Source organism: Adiantum capillus-veneris, chromosome 25, assembly GCF_014529385.1.
Source record: "Adiantum capillus-veneris isolate H3 chromosome 25, ASM1452938v2, whole genome shotgun sequence".
In the NCBI taxonomy this organism is placed as follows: domain Eukaryota; kingdom Viridiplantae; phylum Streptophyta; class Polypodiopsida; order Polypodiales; family Pteridaceae; genus Adiantum; species Adiantum capillus-veneris.
This window is the reverse complement of record NC_140955.1, coordinates 105,876,648-105,899,804: the sequence shown is the minus strand read 5'-3', so window position 1 is coordinate 105,899,804 and position 23,157 is coordinate 105,876,648.

Genomic DNA, 23,157 nt, shown 5'->3' with positions numbered 1-23,157 from the left:
CTTGAAAAGTGTCCCTCCAATGCACTACTTGTACAAGACAGGTGTATGAAGCACTTAAAAAAATGTCGCTTATTGGAATTCTACCATGGGTTTGTCTGTTACTTATACTTGCAGACGGATGGCGAGTCAGAGACTTCGCAGTCAACAACTTTCGGTAGTTGTCCATTGGCGCCGGAGGAAGAGGTAGAGGATGTGGAGGTGCAATTCAATCCAAAAGAAGAGCGGGAAGAGGTACTAAAGGAAACCTTTGATGCGGGCTTAACTCTTGTTTCTCTTGCGGATGCAGCAATAGGGTGCAGGCAAGAAAGCCCAAGTATGGAAGCGACTTTGCCTCTCAATTGTGCTCCCATCTTTGCTATGGTGGGCGACACCCACTATATTCTACTCATAGATATCATGCATGAGCTCAATATATGGGAGGACTACTGCCTAGCGGCAATTGCAAATTTTTGTGAGGCAGACATGGGGTTTGTGCACGATGATGCAGTGGACCAATATCTTATTGCTGACACAGCTGTGAGTGACTCACAGTTCACTTGAGGGTCGCAACTGATTAAAGATACGTTCAATGAGGCGAAGTCCGGAGAGGCTGATTTGCCAACAGATGAGCAGTTTGAATTGACAACAAAACAACTCGGCTTGGAAAACATGGGTAGACAGGTGGCACCAGAAGATCATGTAATGAATACTCAGTCTATTCACTTATGGGGGAGGTCGATGCTGGAAATGGACGAGAATCAGATGGTAACTTTTGTCGAGCATTCATATAGTATTAGAGATGGCTGAGTGATAAAATATCATGAACATTTTTTTTTGCTGCCAGGTGCTAGTGTATGACGATAGTTTCCTTAGAAGAGCAGGAGGCTCATGCCAAGGGCTTGTCACTGGAGTCCAAGGCAAGGATGCAGCGTTGTCTCACTACATCAGGCATTTCAACCACAAAAAGGTTTGTAGAATAAATTCAAGTACTTGACAATTGTACTCATCTCACTCACGGCTAATAAATTGATTGCAATTATTATGTAGATCATAATATACCACAAGGAATATTCCGATGAAAATGCAAAGTTCTCTCTGTTTGCAATGAAAGCTATTACAAGATTGTGTGGTGGGCACCCCCTCCCACTAAACGCAGAAAGAGTAATTCTGATTGAAAAACAGTTTGCTCTATGTGTATTTGGCATTGGGTATGGGTGCAAGGCACTTAGAGCCGCATATTTCATGTCCTACACAGCTCAGGCTCTGGCTGCAGAGGTTGAAGACCCGGAAGGATTAGATCCATACAATAAGTGGCTATTTCTGAGGGAAAGAAGACGCATGATGCCCGTAGGGATGCTGCCATCAACAGAGGAAAGAGCTCATCTACAGAGCTTGCACATCAAAGAGGTACAAAGTGAGGAGGAAGGAGGTGCATCGAAGAGGATAAAAACGACGGGCTCAGGTCCATCTTCTCCCGCTCCTGACTCGTGACCGACACCACCTCGCATGGCGTTCCGCCGCATTTGATGCTCCCCAAGCCATCTGTTTCTTCTCTTTGCGGATGTGTTGTAAAGACCGTGTGATTTCTGAACTCTTAAGAAGTTCCTTCTGCCTTGCTCTATGAATTAGTCGTCTATAAGTCCATTGGTGTAACTCTAATAGGCTATTGGCCTTTTCTTTTCCTCCTTCATGCCGAGTGTGCTTAAAATAACCTGTTCTTGCCATGTAGTGGGTTTTTTCCATGCCTTGTGTGGACCATATTGATAGTGAACCGTATGTCTTGGAAAAATATGGACCATGGTTGAACAATATTTGCTGCATTGAAATAAAACAAAATGGTCAGTTGAGTACAATTTAAAATTTTGTTTTGTATACGTAGAATGCCAACCTACCATGTAATGTGTGATATGTTGCCCACCCCACCCTGTAAGGTAAGCCTTTTTCCAATCCAGCAAGGCTGCTTGAAATGATGTGAGCTTACTTTGGTCCCAAGAATGTTGCTCAAGGTAGTGGAAAATTTTATCTAGTGATTTCCACACGTTCGCTTTGTGATTCTGGATTGCCCCACCACCAGCATTGTCTTTAACCACTTTATGTAACTGTTTCCATTTGTTGAACAGGATCCTCCTTTCTTCTCTATCTAAATCTTTGAGGCTAAACCCAAGAAACCTTCTTGCCTTCACTCCGCCTATTGATGCTTTCCTTGGTACCTTGTACCGACTTTGAGACATCTTAGGGTCCTCTTCGATTTTGACATTGTCTCCATGCAAACCAATGTCCAAGAGAACTCCCTCTAATGCTTTGATCACTCTTTTCGACTCACTCTCTGGCTTTAATGTCCATGCAAAACATATGTACAAATGAACCACCTTTTCAATTATTCGACAGAGTGCATGAAGTGTACAGACGTGAACTCTACTCAGAGGAATATCAAGGACTGGTTTAAAAGTTTTATCTTGAAGATGTCTGTTGGGAGCTCTAATCCATTGCACACTCTCAAGTGATTGTGCATCAGCCATGCAATATTTGCATGGATTTGCCACAGCTGCTCCGTTTGTTATGTTGTACATACACTTAAGAGTCTTTAAGTCACCTGCCATGTGCCATTCCACTGTGTAGTCGCCAAATCCTTCCACTGAAAGAACGGCTCCGTTTCTTTGGTCACTGATGATAGAAGGAATTTGGGTTTGACTAAAAACCCAATCGAGGATTTCAAAATTTTCCTCATCAACCTGCACTGAAAAATGAAAACACAAAATCAACAACCAAATAATCAATATTTTTGTTATCAGAGATTGACCGAAGTATACCTGAAATGATCCTAGAGATAGAATGTTGTTTTCTGATTGCACGCTGAAGTATCGTGGATCCTCTTTCGTTATTGATGGATCCAGAGCTCTATTCATGAGGGTAATGGTGACTCTCTCCAACGTCTTGTTCTTCAGGACCTCGCACTCGTCGAGCTTCAAAACAAACTTGAGAACCCCACTGCACTCGTCTCGACTGATGTCAAAGAAGTGAACTGCATACCTTTGCAATGCTTCAAGATCAACGAAGAGGTTGTTGATCAACGAAGAGGTTGTTGTGCTCGTTAAACTGTACCTCTCTACCGCCCTTGCCTAAGAACGTTGCTTCAATATGGAATGGTGACCCCAATTTCTCAAACACCTCATCGTTTACGTGCCGGCGAGAAGCCTTTACATGTGATGGATTTGGCAGCAATGATCCTCTCTGTAGTTTATTTTGAGATTTTTTAGCTATTGCTTTGAAGAGTGCCTTGTATCCCATCTGCGAGATGCCACTCTCATCAAGTATTTCTTACACTTCCATTGGTTCTAGCTGATTCTCGTTCATGAAGGAGGTAAGTAGCCTCCCTTTCAACTTACGAAATTTTTTCTGAGTTATCATCTCTTCAACTACTTCTTTTGGAACTAGACGGCTGTAATGCACTTCGGCATTGAAGCTTGCACCGTTAGAGTTTGGATGCAGTAAAGACCTGCCAAAAAAGCACAATGCGTTATGATCATGTATAGGAAAGTAAGTGTATCCACTTCTTAATGAAGCACATTGAAGAAACAAACTTCGAGTTACCTTAAAGCTTGTATTTGTTTTTTCAGGCCACCACTAACAACCTTCATGTTCTCAAGGTTGCAGAGATATCGTTTTCTTTTCCGACTACCAAGCACGGTGTCTTTATCTCGCAAACTTGTGATCTTCTTCTCAAGGCCTTGGATTGTCTCTTTGCTTGATGAAATCTTTTGAGAGCATGCTTCATTAAGTTTCTTCAGCTGCATGTTCTCCATTGCCAAGAAGTTTCTTTCCCTTTCCACATTCAATCCTCTCATTTCCAAATGTTCGGTGTATCCCAATAGCCCATCCTTGCCATCGCCTGTGAAATGTAAGAGGTTAGTGATATTAGCAAAGGGAGTTGGCGCATTTGTCATAGGATCCTTTGGATAAATAGACCCATCGGTCCACAAATCCAAATGATGTTCCTTGTTTGTCCTTCTAAGTTCTTTCTCCCGTTGAGATAAGAAAGACTCCCTCCTACGTTTCTGCAATGGTGCGTACTCTTGCAATACATCAACATGAAGATGATGTGTGTTCTTTCTTTGGGTAAGTGTTAAAGATGAAGGGGCCGAGGATAGTAAGTTAAAATTAGTGTTTTCATCAAGAAAAGATGCGTTCTCCATTCCTAGAGTTGATAGAGAAGAAGACGGAGAAATATCTCAGGTTTTGGGAGGGAAAGCCATATTCTCAAGTTTAGAGTTGATAGAGTTCGTGTGGCTTATGTTTCTGGAGGGAACGCTTGTAAGTTGGCATTTCAAATCATTAGTCATACGGTTAGTTGGATTCTTGACAAGAGAACGAAGGATAAGTATGATAAAGACGGCGGCTACCTACCAAAGAATGTCATTTTGGCTTATTGTTGCGTAGAAAAGTATCACATAAAATGCACAAGTTAACATTTTCATTTTCTCTCTCTAAGCCGACATGGCACTTCTTACAGGGCCCAAAAGTGAGTCCAACTTTCTCCTAATGTGTGTTGCAGATTCTTGCCGGATAGGGAAGCTGGGGACAGGTGGTCCAAGTGGAAGTCAGGGTACAAGTTTGTAGTGCTCGAATTACGTAGCCTACCCATCTTTTCAGGTTGCAAATAGGAGCCACGGATAGGAAGTTATGGCCAATTGAAGTTTTGTTGGGGGCTAGGTTGGTGTCTACCTAACCACATGGGGAATCGTGCAATGTGGCATCTTTTGAGTTGTAGCAAGGTTCTAGAGCAGGATATGCATCATACGGAGTTAGCAGGAATTCCACGTCAAACGGAGCCCAGAACAAAAAGATATGGAAGTTTGAAGATTGGGTGCACTTATTCGGCATTGCTTGCAGATGCTTTGATAGTTTTTGCGGCCTCGGTTCAAGGGCTCGGGGAATTGAGAAGTGTGGCAAGGTGGGGTGGAAGTCGGAGTCATACAAGTGAGGTTGTGGCCGGGTTTTGAGGCTTGGCGATCGGATTGGCAGGCGGCAACTAGTAGGCAGGACAAGTTGGGTAAATAAAAGTTTTTTTCAAAATGGGTTTTGGATTTTTCAAGGGGTTCAAAGAGTGGCTTGAGCCTAGGGATGCCACGTGGCAGTGAGTAGTCCCACATGCGCAAAGACGGCTCGCGCGCTCACATTATATGGGATGGGGCGTGAAGCCCATTGTGTTGTGTGGAAGCATGAGGGGAGCTTCGTGGTGCCTTGGCTATGGCCACTCGCCCGTGGGCGCTGCATGTGTGGTCCACCGACGGCACTGCTCAGTAGACGGCGGCTTTTGGAGAGTAAGGGCACTGGCGCCCTGCGCCAATGGCGTGATGCGAGTGGATGGTGGCTTCGGCGAGGCAATGACATGGCGGCCCTTAAGGGCTTGTGAATGCACACCATGAGGCCAAGTTTTGGGAGAGCCCCCCCCCCCCCCCCCCCTCCCCCCCCTCCCCCTCCAATAGCGATGTCGCTATTGCTAGTAGAGGGGACGGGTCCCACGGTAGTGCAAGAGGTGAGAGGGAAAAAGAGAAGGTGAGCTCGAGGCCGGTCAAGGGGAGGATCTCATGGGTAGTGAGGAGGAAAGAGAGAGAGGGAGCCCAAAGGCCGGACAAAAAGGGAGCAAATGAAGAGAAAGAAGCAACCCATCCGCGAGGAGACCATAATGCAAGTGCAAATGCAAAGGAGGCCAAATTGAGAGGATGAGGAGTCAAGAGGTTTGCACCATGCAGATACCAAAATACCAAGTGTGCTAAGTGGTGGTCATGCAAGAAAAATTCTAAAGGAAGCTTCAGTTAATTGTACGAGCTTGTTAGCTCCTTGTTTTTTCTTTTTTAGCCTTAGCCAAGCATTATAAAAGGGCATAGAAGTGATTTTTTGAGGGCTTTCTTGCCAGAGAGAGTTATTGGAGGTTTTCAAGCCTGTGTATTGCAAGCTTTCCATTGAAGTTGCATACTTGATTGTATTGTCTTCCTATGCAATACTACCAAACCTTTGCCCCTACTTCTTGTGTTGCTTCTCCCCATCCCCCTCCTTTTCTCTCACTCTTTGTGTACTTGCTAGTACTACTTGCAGAGGGTTTGCCTGCAACTTGAAGGGTGTTACAAAGGGGGAAGAATTGGAGTGTCTTGTGAGTCGAAAAGGGTGAGTTGAGCAGCGCAGGTGCGTTTGTGCTGTAAGGTGTTTTTTGCAAGGTGTGAGATAGTTGTTCTGCATGCTAAAGTGGAGTTGTTAGTGCCAATTAGCCAATTTGAAGGTGTTATTAGAGAGGTTAGGGGTGTTGTGGAATCCCTGGGCTATAGAGAGGCAAACATTTTGTGTGCTGGGTGTGTTCCCTATTTCCCCTCTCCAGCATCTTTCATTACTATTGTTATTATGGTGCATGAAATCTTTAGATCTTTCATTACTAAAGGTTATTATTGTCCGTGAGATGTTTTTGTTTAGAATTATTTACAATGATAAATGTCAAATTTTTATCTATTATAGATTTACCTTAATTATATTTGCCTCATGTATTTTCAAGCAATCATGGTAGAGACAAAGTTAACGCGTCAGCATCGCAAAATCATTAGTGATGCTCTGGTTTTGTCTCTCTATGGAGCTTTAGACAATCATTTGCGACGAGCATTTGATCCACTGCAGGCAAAGTTCGATGACTTTGTGATTGAACTTGTGGAACAGTGTTGGATGAATCCGAGCAGTGCATTCCCATTTTTGTTTGACCCAGCTCTACGCACTAATGGAGTGAAGCATAACACAATAAAGAAACTATTAGGCTAGGTCACTAGAAGTTTTAAAAGTATGGTTCATCCAAAAATCCAAACAAACCTGGAATCAAAGAGTAAATGCAGCTTGTAGCACAACTACATTCAGAATTGAAGAGCAAAGATAAGATTGAAGGCTCTTCAAAACATCCTAGGATAGAAGAGGATATATCTCCTCCATCAGGTGCTCAGTCCTTATCTGTACACCTAGATGATACGATGTGTCCTCTTGTCCTACACTTACTTGGGGAGCATTCTATCTTTCACTTGCAATCACCCCAATTAGGTGAGGGACGTTTTGCAAATGTGAAACAAGTATCAGTGGCTCATCCTCTCTTCAAAGATCCTGTCTATGCAGCAAAGATATACAAAGACCAAATAGGAAGCAAGCTGACATTTTTGACCATTCTCGACTGTCATCTCGGTGTCCCTAGCCATAGATGGAGCCATCATTTTGGGAGCTCCTTTTTTTTTGCCCTCAAGATGTACTCTCTTTGCCCTGAGCGTCCACTTGGAAATTTTTTCTTCAATACCCTTTGGAGGGTATTTGCAACTTAAATGTTTCCAGGTGATGGGGGCTTTTCACAAGCCAAACTCCCATACCCCTCTTCTCTCGTCCCCACCCCATGAATACCCCCTCTTAGGGAGGGAGTGATAAAAGGCATTGGAAAAAGTAAGAAAAAAATAAAGTATGATTATGTAAATATATAAGAAAGGTAAAATAAGCCACCTCATGCCTGCGGGGTAGCCCATCCCTACCTTGCCTCCTTTTTCTTCACTGTTGCCCCACCGTGTGTCCCTTTTCCTCTCCTCCACTCAAAAGGTCAACCCCCTCTCTCTTCCCCTTGTCCTTTCTCCTTTCTCTCTCCCCTCAAGCTACCCCACCTCTCACCAATAATGCATTATAACTCACCAATAATGCACCCTAACTCACATGCAACTTACCCTATCTTCCAAAATAGTATACCCCACCCCCTCTTTCTCTCTCCTATCATATCCCATGACCCAAATACCCCCCTCTCTCTCTAAAGGGCGCCATGTCTCTTGTCTTGGAGCTAAATAACCTCCCCCACACTCACACACACTCAGTTTCACTGAAAAAGGTGCCCACAGACCCATCCCCACCCGGTGGTTACCTGATTTTTCTTGTGTTCACACACATTTGCACACAGATTCACCTCTGAACACACTCCCCTCTCTCCCCTCTTGTAATTACTTTATTCTGCATGTCACCTCTTGCAAAACAGGACTGGGGTACTGGCCTTCTACGCATGACCGGTAAGAAAGGGGAGACAATCTACTACGATATGAGGATTGGAAAGCAGAAGGAAATGAATCTGGAAACATCGGCAGATGAAACCACTAGCGAATCTTCCAGTTCTGAGGAGGAGACCACATCCACCGACGAAAGTGACAGGTCCATTGATGTGATGGGTATCATTATGAAGGATCCACAAAGGGTAAGCACAACTGGTGATCCATCACCAAAAGGGAAACCCAATGAAGAGGAGAGAAAATCACCTGGCCTAAGAGGAAGTAGGTTGAAGGGTATGTTATCTACAGAATTAACACTTGAGAAGAAAGATAGTTTTTTGCAAATGTTGATGGGATTTCCTAACCTGTTCATTGACAACTATGAAAGAATCACAGGCATTACAGTGGTGGAACATCATATTAAGCTGAAGGAAGGGGTAAAACCAGTTGTGCAAAAGCTACGACGACTGGGGTCATACAAGAAAAGGCACTCTTGGTCCAGGTAAGGAAACTGCTGGAGGCGGGATTCATCTATCCTGTAGAAAACTCAGAATGGGTGTCACCCGTAGTGGTGACGTCTAAAAAGAATGGTAAGTGGAGGGTCTGTGTTGACTACAAACCACTAAATGCACCTACAAAGAGAGACCACTTTCCTCTCCCTTTCTTGGATGAAATTCTGAATGAAGTAGCGGGTTTTGAATGCTATACCGTCTGTGATGGTTATTCTGGATACTTTCAAATACGCATAGCCTTGGAAGATCAGCTAAAAACCACTTTTATCACGCCATGGGGTTGTTTTGCATACAGGGTTATGCCATTTGGTCTCACAAAAGCACCTGCCACATTCCAAAGATATGTCACATATGTTTTTCAACCGTTCTTTGGAACATCCATAAGAGTGTTCATTGATGATTTTTGTATATATAGCTCCCGTATTTCACATTTAGAAAAGGTAACTGAAGGTTTGGCCAGGTTGCAGAGCCTAGGTGGGCAATTAAATGTGGATAAATGCCACATTGGGGAGAGTAAAGTCATTCTACTAGGCCATGAAATTTCAGCAAAAGGTATCAACGCCGACCCAAGTAAGGTGTCCGCACTCATAGCCCTACCTTCACCAACGACCGCACGCCAACTGGTCTCTTTTCTACAGAAGGTGAGGTACTTAAGTAGATTCATACATCTACTATCACAACTTGTTCTACCACTGCAACAACTCACTCAAAGATCAACTTTCACTTGGGACGAGGAAAGCGAACATCACTACAACAAGGTAAAGGAGGTCTTAGCCACTCTGCCAACTATCTCACCACCTAAGTGGGATGAAAAATTCTATGTCACCTCAAGTGTTGGTGATGACTCATTGGGGGCTGTGCTACTCCAAAAGGATACGACGACATCTTTCATGAGGCGAATCTACTTCTCTAGTCGAATGATGACAGAAGGAGAGAAAGGTTTCACCCATGTGGAACACTTAGTCCTAGCTCTTAGATTTACAACTACAAAGTTTAGGTCATATTTGCTGCCTAAGCAATTTGTGATTCTAACCACAGATGAAATATTTCCCTATGTTGTACAACACATGGATGTGTCTGCTAGAATTACTAAATGGCTAGTTTGTTTGCAAGAGTTTGACTACACGGTACGGGTAGAAAGCACGACAAGGGCAAGTTTGGGGGGACTCATGACCTACCAAGTCTTTGAAAGGAAGGAGAAGCAATCTAAGGAAGGAGAAGTCCAATTACCTCCAGTACCACCTACGGTAGAAGGAGCATACTCTCTCTACTTTGATGGAGCCTACAAGCGAGCATCCGACAAAGAAGCTGCAGGCATAGTGGTCTTTGATGACAAAGGGACAAAGGTATTTTCGTTGGGCCAATTGTTAGATTCACATTCTAACAATGAAGCTGAGTATGCAGCACTAACCAAGGGTCTACAATGGTGCGTCTCGCAAGGTGTACAACGCCTTAATGTATTTGGGGATGCTCTACTTCTAGTAAGGCAAGTAAATGGAGCATGGACATGCAAGAATCCTAGTTTAAGGACTCACTTAAGTGGTGTAAAAACCTTGTTGGGTAAGTTTGAAGAAGTTCAAATACACCATATCCCAAGGGCTCAAAACCAAGAAGCAGATGCCCTAGCAAGTGAAAGACTACAGGAAGTGGTGGTTGGAGCAATAAAACTAAAGCTCCCTCTATTTCAAGGAAGTGAATCCTTGCCTGACATCATGCATTTTTTGGAAACAGGGGAATGCCCATCAGATTTAACAAAGGGACAGAAGCAATGGCTGACGCGGAAGGCCACAAGGTATCGACTCATCAATGACGGTTTGTACTGTAAGGGTAAGGACCAAATACTCACGAAGGTCCCTCTCTCTCAGGAAATCACGGGAGTAATTGCTGGTTGTCACGACGGGGTTTGTGGTGGTCACTTTGCCCTAGACATAACAAGTAGGAAAATCTTGCAGGCAGGCTTCATATGGCCTAGCCTCAACCGTGATGTACACCATTGGTGCAAAACATGTAAGTTGTGTCAAAAGGCCGGCACTAGGTCACTTATGCCTGAACCACAGACACCTATTCTCTCATATGGCCCATTTGAAAAATGGGGTATCGATGCCATTGGGCCATTACCTAGGGCCAACTCAGGAAAATTCTACATTATCATGGGGGTCGACTACATGACTAGATGGGCAGAGGCTACAGCCACCACTAGAATCACAGCGGTAGAGGTAGCTAAATTTATCTACGAGCACATATGCTGTAGGTTTGGCACACCTTTAGAGATCATCTCTGATAGAGGGCCAGGTTTCAGAGCAGACTTGGTAGGAGAATTAATGCAGAAACTGGGCATTACAAGGAGGCACTCTTCACCATATTACCCTCAATGTAATGGCCTAGTTGAAAAGGTAAATGGAATGGTTTCTAAAATTATTACCAAGCAGGTAAACAATCATCCTGGAGACTGGGATAAGTATCTACTTACCAGCTTTATGGGCCTACAGAACTTCATTTCGTACATCCTTGGGATTCACACCGTATCATCTAGTATTTGGTAAGGAAGCAATCTTGCCCATTGAAGTGCAACTACAAAGTCTCAGAGTAATGGCAAGCCAGCTTCAACAACCCAACATGCATTTGAGAGATCACATCATCAACTTGAAAAGACTACAGCTAGACAGAGAAGAAGCGATAAATTATTATGCAGCACAAGCAGAGCATAGACGGCTTAGCTTTAACGAGCATCTCCGGAAAAAAGAATTAAAGAAAGGAATGTTGGTGCTCCGCTACGACAATCGCTTCGACACGCGCAAGGATAAGAAAATCCTGTTCCGATGGGAAGGCCCTTTCATCATCAGGCAAAAGTATGCCAATGGAAGCTACCAGCTTATGGAGGCTGATGGAAAACTTCATAAAACCAAGGTAAATGGTTGGCGACTTAAACCTTATTTTCTTCGATTTGACCAGGCTCCACCAATTGACATTCCAGATGAGGACACACCATCAGCCGCCACCTCCGACGATAATGATCAAACAAATGAGCTAGAGACATGAATGCCTCTAGCCAAAAGGGGAGGGCTAATGATGGGGGCTTTTCACAAGCCAAACTCCCATACCCCTCTTCTCTCGTCCCCACCCCATGAAAACCCCCTCTTAGGGAGGGAGTGATAAAAGGCATTGGAAAAAGTAAGAAAAAAATAAAGTATGATTATGTAAATATATAAGAAAGGTAAAATAGGCCACCTCATGCCTTCGGGGTAGCCCATCCCCACCTTGCCTCCTTTTTCTTCACTGTTGCCCCGCCGTGTGTCCCTTTTCCTCTCCTCCACTCAAAAGGTCAACCCTCTCTCTCTTCCCCTTGTCCTTTCTCCTTTCTCTCTCCCCTCAAGCTACCCCACCTCTCACCAATAATGCATTATAACTCACCAATAATGCACCCTAACTCACATGCAACTTATCCTATCTTCCAAAATAGTATACCCCACCCCCTCTTTCTCTCTCCTATCATATCCCATGACCCAAATACCCCCCTCTCTCTCTAAAGGGCGCCATGTCTCTTGTCTTGTAGCTAAATAACCTCCCCCACACTCACACACACTCAGTTTCACTGAAAAAGGTGCCCACAGACCCATCCCCACCCGGTGGTTACCTGATTTTTCTTGTGTTCGCACACATCTACACACAGATTCACCTCTGAACACACTCCCCTCTCTCCCCTCTTGTAATTACTTTATTCTCCATGTCACCTCTCACTTTTTTTCATCAACCCATCTCTCTCTCTTAGTCTCTCTCTCATGAGACTGCTGTTCTGGCACATATACACACAGCCAGACAAGTGGGGCCCACAGTCACATGGCCTATGTAAATAATGATTTCTTTATTTCTAAATTCTAGAATTTCTCCCCCCTCCTCCCCTATATAAAGAGGGGTGACCATCACACTAAGGACAGAACATCACCAAAGAACACACTATGCACTGTGTGTGCCTAGTGCACACACACACATACACACTATCACCATCACCGCAATCACCATGCTTGTCTTGAGCATGACCTCTACACCCTTGGCTATGGAAGATGAAGGGCAACTAAATGAAGGATGATGGCCATAATCCTCGTGCGAGTCTTCTCCATCAACTCCCACCTATCCGCCATGTGCTCTACCACTCTCTCCCTTCTCATTCCCCTACCCTATGCTCCCCATATCATCGCCTTATTCTATAAATAAAGCTTGAGGTTTTGTGAGTATGTTTTCTTGCAATGTTTTGCCCATGTGAGGTGTGCGGAATCGCCACCTAGTCTTGTGTTTTGGAGTGAGCTTGTGTATGTGTGAAGGGTGTGCGGATTCGCCATCCTTTTGTGGTGCCTAAGTACTAAGCCGCTATACCCCCTCCCTCACTCTCTCTCTCTCTCTCTCTCTCTCTCTCTCTCTCTCTCTCTCTCTCTCTCTTTCACTTGATCTCATTCCCTTTCCTCTTCATCATTACTCCCAAGCATCCATCTCTCTTGGATAAAAACTTTGTTATGGTGGTGTGTTGTTTGTGTCCTAGCCGCTGAAGCTAGGTGGTGCCCCCTGTTTGCTTTACCATGACAGGCTCGAGGCGCGCCATTTGGTCCTCGGTGTTTTAGAGTCCGTCGGGGGTTCGGGGTTCGCTTTGCTCCCATCACAGGTTTTGAACACATGTTCTTTTATCGTGTGAGCATTGCCACTAAAATTATGTCTGCAGGTCTTACACTTCAACTTCGATGTAGTGTTTCCACTGGCCAATTCATGTACATAGTTCCACTCTTAACTCCACCATCTTTTTAAGATCTGCAAACTCAAATAGAACTAATTACTAAATACACATCTAAAACCAAACTCTAATACCATTTACATTACTTTATTTGTCAATGTTTTCAACTTTAGATTTCTTTTCAAGTGCAAGCTCTCACTTTACACCTGAATCATGATAAATAAATCGCTTAATCTATCTCAATAACTTTCAAGTGTGAGTAAACTCTACACATAGCAAGATATTTTTAAAACACCTATCTAAATTACCTCCAAATGTGAGTGTAACTCTACACATGGTAAGCAATCAAAATTCACTACTTCTATATATAATTATCTTCTAGGTGTGAGAATACCTCTACAAAAAGAGAGAGATTATTATTTAATCTACTTTGATTATCTGTAGTGTGAGTACTACTCTACACATGACAGACAATCATTAGATAAATCTAACCGGAGTTACTTCCACGTGTGAACATAGTTCAACACACAACAAGTAACTCGTAACTTTGACTATCTAACTTAAGTTACTTCTAAGTGTGAACATAGTTCAGCACAAAGCAAATAACTGCTAACTTTAACTCTATCAAATCACTTCCAAGTGAGGGTTTCCTCTACACAATGCAAGTAATCATTAACTACCTTGCTTAATTTACCTATTAGTGTAAGATATACTTCACATAGAGCAGATAAAGACTAAACTCAAAACTCCAAAACCTAGAAAAAAACTCAAAACTCTAAAGCTCTAAATTTCTATTAAAAAATTTATAACTAATTTAAACTGATTTTTTTTTGTTGTTGTTGACGCTCACCTATAGATGAGAAAAGGAGAAGAGAGAGAGAGAGAGCTCAATGGATTGAGGAAAATAGTCCGTTTTCACGATATATAAGAAACTTTATTTTGATCGAACTAATATTTTGATTGAATAACATTTCGATCAAAATGTTATTCGATCGAAATTCTAAGAAATTATATGATAAGATGGTTTTGTTGATGTGGCACCGTATAATACTACCAAATAAAAATAGGTGTCGCATAATACGTCCATTTAAAGCGTATTATATGTACACTGTATAACGTACAATGCAACTTAGGCTCTACCACTTCATCCTTGGCCAAAGGAGATACAGAATCATCCTCTAATGCACTACCCTGGTCTCCTTCCAAATCCAAGTTTGCTTCCTCTTTCACAAAAAACCTCTGTACCTATTGCACCACTGTGACACACTCCATAGCAGCTTTAACAAGCACATCGATCAACATGGCATCACATAGCATCGTTACTTGCATGTCCACTTTGGTAGGCATGTATTCCTCACCTTCATCAAGCATATCGGCTTGTACATATCCACCGTATCTCCAAGAACATGCAAAGGATAAAATTCCTCATACGTAGAGTGGGAAGAATCAGTTTTCCATGTCATATCAACATCCATAGAACTGTCTTCATTTGTTTTCTACCTCTTCCTCCATCTCAAGATCTAGGATTTCATCTACCTTTATCGCTTTGACTTCATCTGTAAACCGCACTCTTTGAACTCTAGCTCACTCACCAATGGAGTTTGAACAATCATACCTGAGTTTTCTTGTGCATCCACTTGCCAACCTGGAACAAATTTCACTTGTTTCACAACTGGAGCTTCCCTAACTGGAAAATTTGGCATAGAAACCACTCCATCTCTTTGTAGAAAAAAATATGTTCCTCTTGCACCGGAACTTCTCTTTGCACTGGCTTTGGCCTTGCTTGCACCACTTCAACTTTCCTAGGCCCCGCAACATTTGTCAACTTTGCCTTGCTTGCCACTTCTTTGGAATCTTCTTAGTTCAGACTCTTGCCAAATTAACTGGCTCAGCATACATCATTGGCCCATTGGCTATCCTCATGTAGGCAATCAAATAATTTGCTTAATTTCAAACAATCAACACTATTAGCAGCAGTTACCTCCATCAACTGTCTCCTTAGGGCTTTGAATTCCTATTTGAAAGCTTTAAAATCTTCATCTAAGCTTTGCTTTAGTCCATCTAGCTTCTACTTCACCTCATGCAACTGCATATCTAGCACATTTTGAGATAAAAAATCCACTTCCAAATTCATCCAACTCCACCTTTTCTTCATCTTGCAATCCATGGTACCATTAGAAAATTTCGGAAGTCATTTGGAGGGCCTTGTAAGAAAGTGTATTTCTCTCTCTAGAAACTTTTTTTAAAATGCACTTGCACCTTGTGAGTACGTCCAAAAGGACAACCAGACACTTTAAAAAGTAGATTTATATTCCCAATCATCCTTGAAAACGGTCACTTTTTTATTTAATGTGACCGTCTTTTTCAGGAGGTAGGTGCGGCGCATTCAAGGCAGCTTACGTCATCACTGAAAGTTGAAAAGTCACAAACTGTCAAATAGTGATAGATTTTGAGGCTTTTGACACCACCAATGCGTCCGGAATGCCAAAATACCATAAAAACGAATGTCTACTTGTCTCATTCCGACATCCGGAGAGGCAAAAAATGACAAAAAACCCCAAAAAATGGGCTTTTTACTTAAGGCGCGCGAGGAGGCATTCTAAAATGCTAGAATGCCCCTCTGCGTGCCATTAGTACAAAGCTCCTTTTAGTGATTTTTGGACAATTATCTTTCAAGAAAGCCTATCCATGTTTCTCTATTGCACTTTTGCACCATGCTCTCTCTCTCTCTCTCTCTCTCTCTCTCTCTCTCTCTCTCTCTCTCTCTCTCTCTCTCTCTCCCTCTCCCTCTCCCTCTCCCTCTCCTTTCTATAGCTTAGCATATTTAAAGAGAGAGAGAGTGAGAGACTCCCATTACTAACGGCGCGCGTGGAGCATGTTTTGACCTCAAAAAACACCTCCTCGCGCCGTTAGTATAAGGTAACAGAAAGACACTCTCTCTCTCTCTTTCCCCCGCCTTACTTCCTCTCTCTATAACACTCACACATACACACATAAACACATACACTGGTGGATGCACAGTACTAAAGGCGCGCATAGAGACATGCACACCGGTTGTGCCTCTCTACGCGCGCCTATAGTATAGAGAGAGAGAGAGAGAGAGAGGCTCTTTGTGTTTGTGTGTGTGTGTGTATGTTATATTTGTGTGTCTGTGTGTTTGTGTGTGTGTGTGTGTGTGTGTGTGTGTGTGTGTGTGTGTGTGTGTATGTTATATTTGTGTCTCTGTGTGTTTGTGTGTATGTTATATTTTTCTGTGTGTGTGTGTGTGTGTGTGTGTGTGTGTGATCAAAATGCACTTTGTAGAATTGTAACAATGGGTGTGCGTGCTCACTCTTATAGACCCGAAATTATGATCTCTAAGGCTAAGATGATGAAGAAAAAACCTATGTGATAGATGGAGGCCTTTTTAGAGATTTTTTGACATTTTCCTCTCAAAAAGCTCTCTAAAAGAGGAAAAAAAAGGCTTTTTACTAACGGCGCGCGATGAGGCATTCCAAAATTTTGGAATGCCCCCTCGCGCGCCGTTAGTAAAATGTTTTTTTAGGGGTTTTTGACATTCTTTGTCTCTTTGGATGTCGGAGCTAGGCAATTGGACATTCATTTCTAAGATATTTGGGCGTTCCGGACGCATTGACAGTATCAAAAGTTTCAAAATCTTCCACCACTTGATAGTTTTGTAACTTTTTGAGTTCTAGTGATGACGTAAGCCGTATCAAATGCACCACATCTACCTTCTAAAAAAGGTGCTCGCATTAAATGAAAGAGAGTGATCGTCTTCAAGGACCACTAGATTATTAAATGAGAAGAGGGACACCTTTTATATTTTTGTTAATATCAATCTATTTTTCTACGTAACGTAGGCTCTCCTCTCATTGGAGGAGCTTATTTTCCTCTCTCTTCCAAAAGGCCCTCCAAAAGACCTCCGAAATCTCCTAATGCATATTTTCACTTTACCACAAACCAGCAATGATAAACTTGAACCGAGCCTTCTTCTCTTGTCAACCAGCTCTCTATCACAAATAACCCATAATCCTACATCCAAGTTTCCATATCTTCCATTTGAAGCCCATCTAGTCTTAAAGACCACTTAAAACATACATCTCTGTGCCACTTGCCTGTTCAGGCCTTCCACACCTGCTTTAGCGCTTAGCCATGCACCCATTAGCATACCCTTTACTGCTTGCGCCCTCTACTAGGGTCAATACAGCTGGGCTGCACCACCATCTTTATAGATTTCAAAGTCTTTATAGATTTGAGCTCACTAGGCCTCTCTTCAATTTGATGCGATAATGATCCATATCGTTATTGCGCGTATTTTGATATCCCTATTTTTTTAAAAAAAACATACATATGGGCTTGAGATAGACTTTCAATATTAGAGTTTTTTGACATGTTCTTTTGGGTTTTTATGATTTCTTTAGCAAGCACATGTACATGCAAGGAAAGTCGCTAGTGTAGCGCCAGCTATCGGGTTACTGTAAGTGCCCGTAAGTAAGGTTTTTGAAGTGAGACTTGTATATAACTAAAACTCTTGTAAAAACTTAAAAACGTTCATCCAAAGTTCAAAAATTTGCAGGTTTTAGCTCGTTGTGGCTACTTCATGCTTTTGGATGTAGTTTTTTGCCCTCGCCTTGCCTTCTCTACGTGTAGTCGTACTGTGATAGCTCTTTGCTCGCGTCAAATTTTCACATAGCGGTGTGTAGAATCAATTTTGATCATCTTCAGCTTTCTCACTAGTCATTTTCCAAGATTTCTAACAAGCTTTAAAGCTCCCCAATTGGATTTGTTCTCTTCAAGTTAAGACTAGTTCTCTGCAGAGTTATGGCTATGGCAGCCTAGTGGCAAATTGTGTGTGTGCAGACAGATTGGGAGGGCATGTTTCTATGAATTGTAGAGTCGATGTTTAAATTGTGGGTTTGTGATTTTCAATTGTGAGAGGAGAGGCCCTTCTCTTCATATGCATTGGCCGGCGTGTGTTGTAAATCCGTGCTTTCATGGGGTTTTGCTCCTATGTGCTATGGTCCTTTGGGTGGACGTGTGCTTGTAAATTCCCAACCGAGAATATGCCTTTTGGTTGGGGTTTACTAAGAGTGGTATTGGTATACTTTTTGGTGTTGAGGTTGAGGTTTGAACATCTTGGGCTATAAAGCTAGAGAGGCGTCCCACTTTTTCTTTTGCCCAACACCATCTTTATAGATTTGAGCACCCTGTTCATTTTCAAAATGGTATTACAGGTGCAAAAGTTTTAGATTTGGCACAAGCTATGACATCCCTACTCCCATCTTGGTTTATTCCTTAAAACTCACACTTTTGGATCCCTCAACCATATAGGTAAATGGTGTTTCTGAAGAAGTATCAGAATGACTTTCCTCTAATATTGGCTCTAAGGTCGGTATGGTCCCTTAATTGACATTACCCCTCGTTGAAATATGGCTTGATTGGTCTCTATCAGAAGATATTCTATTCTCATAAAACTTGCTTGATTGCAAATACATCGAGAAAATGAAGCTTGTAAAACTTGACCTATTATCTTTTATGGTGCATTCAACCCTTCAATCAAAAGCAAATAGTGTTGTAAGCTCTGATTCCCACAACCTGTAAAAAAGTCACTTGGTGGCTCTAACTTTACAGCTGCTTGGTTAGTCAACAATATGCTCAAACCATAATTTTATCGCACTTTTGATGCAAAATCCTATTTTGCTTGTAATTTTCACAATCAACTCCAATTTGAATTTTGAAAACACCACTATGCTACCAGGGACTAGTTCTAACTATTGTATCACTCTATGCGTCAAGGGTTCATGGATCACAATCCTTGTATCCCAGTGTCAAAATCTCATAAAACTTAACCTAAAGGTCTCTCACAGTCTCTTGATCCCTGTTATATGATTTTTAGGTGGTTTGATCCCCCTTAGGTTTCCCAAAAGTCATCTATTAGGTCTGTTTCACAGTTTTTGGTCTTGAATGACTCTAGCCTTGTTTGACCCTCTTCTTGGAGTTTTTTGGTACCCTTGTTTTTGGATAAATTGTTTTTGTTGGTCTCTGTTACAAGGCTGTAAGGTCCCAATCCTAAAATTTAGCAGGAGGACATAGATCACGATCCATGTTCTATTAGATCTGAACCAAACTTGGTCTTGTAATTACTTGAGTCTATGAAATCTACCTACCCACTTATTTTTGGATTTGAAAACCTTTTTCTTTGACAAAAGAAAAAGTTTGTGGTTGCTTGCAATTTTTGACTTGCAGCGAGGATTTTGGTGTTTTGGTCAACGTTTTGTTGTTTCTTGCTATGATGACCTTTACTAAAGTTGTCCTAGATGATGTCAGCTACTCATTGCCTCAATCTCAGCTTTAGATTCCTCAAGGGGTCATGGATCGCGATCCATGTTCGACCTCATCTCGACATGAATTTGGTCAATTGTATGCATGTCCCCTGTAGAGGTCAAATTTCCACTTAATTTTTAATTTGGATTCCAAAAAGTCAAAAAGGCCCAATTTTTGTCTATTTTCAAGGTTTGTATACTTTTTGCCCAGTTTCTTGATTTGGATGAGTTTGATATGTCACTTTTTACCAAAAGTGTATATCTTGAGATCTGATAGAACGTGGATCATGATCTATGTCCTCAAGACCCTTTTGTATAAGTTTCTGCCCTATTTGCCTTAGGGAGTCACGAATTGCGATCCATGTTCCTGCACATTTTGTCGTGAAACTTTCCAAATTCACTCTCTTGGGCTTGGTTCACCCCTTTTTCCACTTATTTTTGGGTTTGCATTTACTTTTGATCTCCAACCATCAGATTTCTAAGATTTCAGAGTTTATGGTCTCGGCAACCAAAATATGGTTTTTTAAAAAACAAATCCGGATTCTTTTTTCTCAATTTGATGGTTATATATGTTACCTATCCTAATCCTTAATAAAAAATTGAGCCCTCTGACTAAAACCCAACAATGGTGCAAACCTGAAAGAAAAAGAACAATACTTTCAAAGCATTTGAAAATATGCAGAATGAAGTTCTATTATATCTCACTCACAACTCTTAATAGCTCTCAAGAGTAGACCTAGCAAGTCCCAAACTTCTAAACTCTACCAAGCACTAAACCCTGTGTCTAGCTGTGTAATTGCTAAAATGAATTGGATATCAAAATCAAAGGTCTATAAGTAAAAAGCTACGACTAGGACACTCACCACCTAAGGGTCACTATCCCTAGCAATGGCGCCAATGTTAGCAAGTCACCACAATGGATGTCTGTAGCATATCTATCTAGCACTAGCATAATGTCAATACTCAAGGAAGCGACTCAAACGGGGCACAAAGACTCTTTAAGGGTGCCAATCTCAAGAAATGAACCTATGGAACGATAATATCTCTAGCACCAACAAATCTATCACTCTTGCATTTGACAACCTCCATATGTCCTATGTCACTACAATCAGTCATCACACCATTTTGGCACTCGAACAAAGTCCAAATGTTACGAAACTTTGGGAGGAGGTCTAAGACACTTAGGGGCATTAATCTACCAAGTCTGGTTGCAATCCAATGAGGTATCAAAGTCACAATCCATCATGATCAAGCTCCTCAAAATTGCAAGAGAACATACTAGAAGGGTCTCCCTGTGGTCTAGGAACACTCTCCTGTGGTCAAAATGTTAAAAAACAATCAATAATACACTCAAAATAGAAATTTTAGCCTACTAATGTGTAGTCATAAACCACAACAAAATCAACAATGATAATACTTGAATGAAAGAGCAATAGACAAGGAACACATAGCAAGTTTTTGAATCAAAGTGTGATTACCAAAGCTCAAGATATGTTGATTACAAGTTGTATGAGAGTAGCCTCTTTCAATCATACGCTCCAAAACTCAAAACTTTAATAATGATAAGTGTCTCTTTTCCACTTTATAAAATGAGTTTTTACCTAGGGCTTTCTTGGCCAGTGGCCAACTTTACAAGGCTCTAACTCATTTATAAATTATACAACTCGGTTGTAGCACAGATAGACCCAAGGTGATCAGAATAAAATAAATGATTCTCATATACGTACAAAGCTTTCCGAAAAATAATGGACATCAAAATTTTGGGGCTCAAAATGAAGAGTTCGACTCAAAGGGCGCCCGTTTGGTTTGACTTCCAACATTGCCCTTCAACTATTCTTGAGTTACTACTAGGGCTACTTGTAAGTTAGCTATCTGTTTTTTATAAGTCTCCTCCTTTGTCATAAAAGAGAGTGAGAGCTATCTTCTCTGCATCTACTTAAGAAAATTTTCAATGACCTCATTAAGAAAATGCGTTCCTCAATCACTTACAAGATCAATAGGAAGTTTGTATCATTTAAATATGCACTCATACAAGAATGCAGCAGTAGTTCAAGGATTGTTCTTCCGAACTAGCTTCTTTCCATTCAATCAAATAATCCATGGCCATAATAATGTAATATATGCACGAGTTTTGTAGGCACCTAGGTGGTTGTATTGGACCAAAAAAGTCTATACCCCACTTGGGGAATGCTCTTGCTACCATCATAGGTCACAATGACATGCTGTCAATTCTAGTCAGAATTTTTTCTTCTCTGAAAAGAGTCACATCGTCTAACAAATTTTTTTGCATCAAGAAATACAATTTCCCACCATTTGGCAACCATCTGTATAGCTCTAGCCATAGTTTCATGAGAGAAATGACCCTTTCCAAGTCCAGCATGCACTTTTTCCAAAATAGGAAAGTATTCATCCTCATTGGTAGAGAGTCTAAGCTACTGGTCTTTTCCTCATCTATAGAGTTGATGACCGACCATGGTATAGCTAATTGCTTTAGTCTCAATTTCTCTTTATCTTTGTTTGCTCATGTCTTTTGGAAAGTTTTGATTTGTCAGGTATTGTACCAGATATCTACTCCACTTAGGTGTAACGGATATATGTGGAATGAGGAATCCCAATCCTCAAGCGAGTACTTCTGAGCAAAACAGAAATCAAGCGAGCATACTCAATGAAAAAGACTAGATCAAGACCTCAAGAGTGACTCTTTAGAGGACAATGTAGCAAAGTAAACATGTTAGATCTCAAATAGTTTTAAACAAAAGAATCATACTCTTACTTTAATGTGTTTACACAAACATTGATACATGCAATGAGAGCATTAACACTAAATCCAAGAACCTCTTAATAAAACTAACTTCAAAAACTTATGCTTATAGAGATAAATACTTTAGGCCACATTGTAGCTTGACAATAGTTTAGAACAAAATATCCTATAATGCAAAACTACTACATCCTAAGACACTTAAACTAATATTGTACATTTGGTTGTGCTCCACCTAAGACTTGAAAGAGCTCCACCTTGGTCAAGGACGTTTGGTGCATAAGCTCATGGGCTTGAGAGTTCAAAACTAGAATTTGGGGAAACCCATAGTAAATATGCTTGCATTGCACATATGTCAGCCTCATGAACTCTCTATTTTAAAAGTCTTTATAGGCACGTCATGGAAAATTAGACAATGTCATAGAGTATGTAACTCCATTTTCCCTTGATCCATCTACATAGAAAATATGCGTCTCAGTGAACACGATAATACCTCTTCAATTAATTATGTTGTCATAAAAAATGGAAAGGCTCAATGAATTAGATGTGCATTTTCTATTCAACTTGCACAATTTTCTCCATCAAGAAGAGCCTTCCATGGATTTCAAGCAGCATGTGGATGGTCATTATCTTAACATCTATATACTACCTTTGAAGATCACCTAGTTATATGGACACATGGAGTTTCACAGCAGTTCAAGGCTCAAGTTTCACAAAAACATTTAGGAAGATCCTAATCATAACATTCATGGACTACAGTTTTGTCCACTAGACATGTCTAGGAGGGTTTTTGAGAGTGGGAAATAGGAAAGCCTCTGTGATAGAG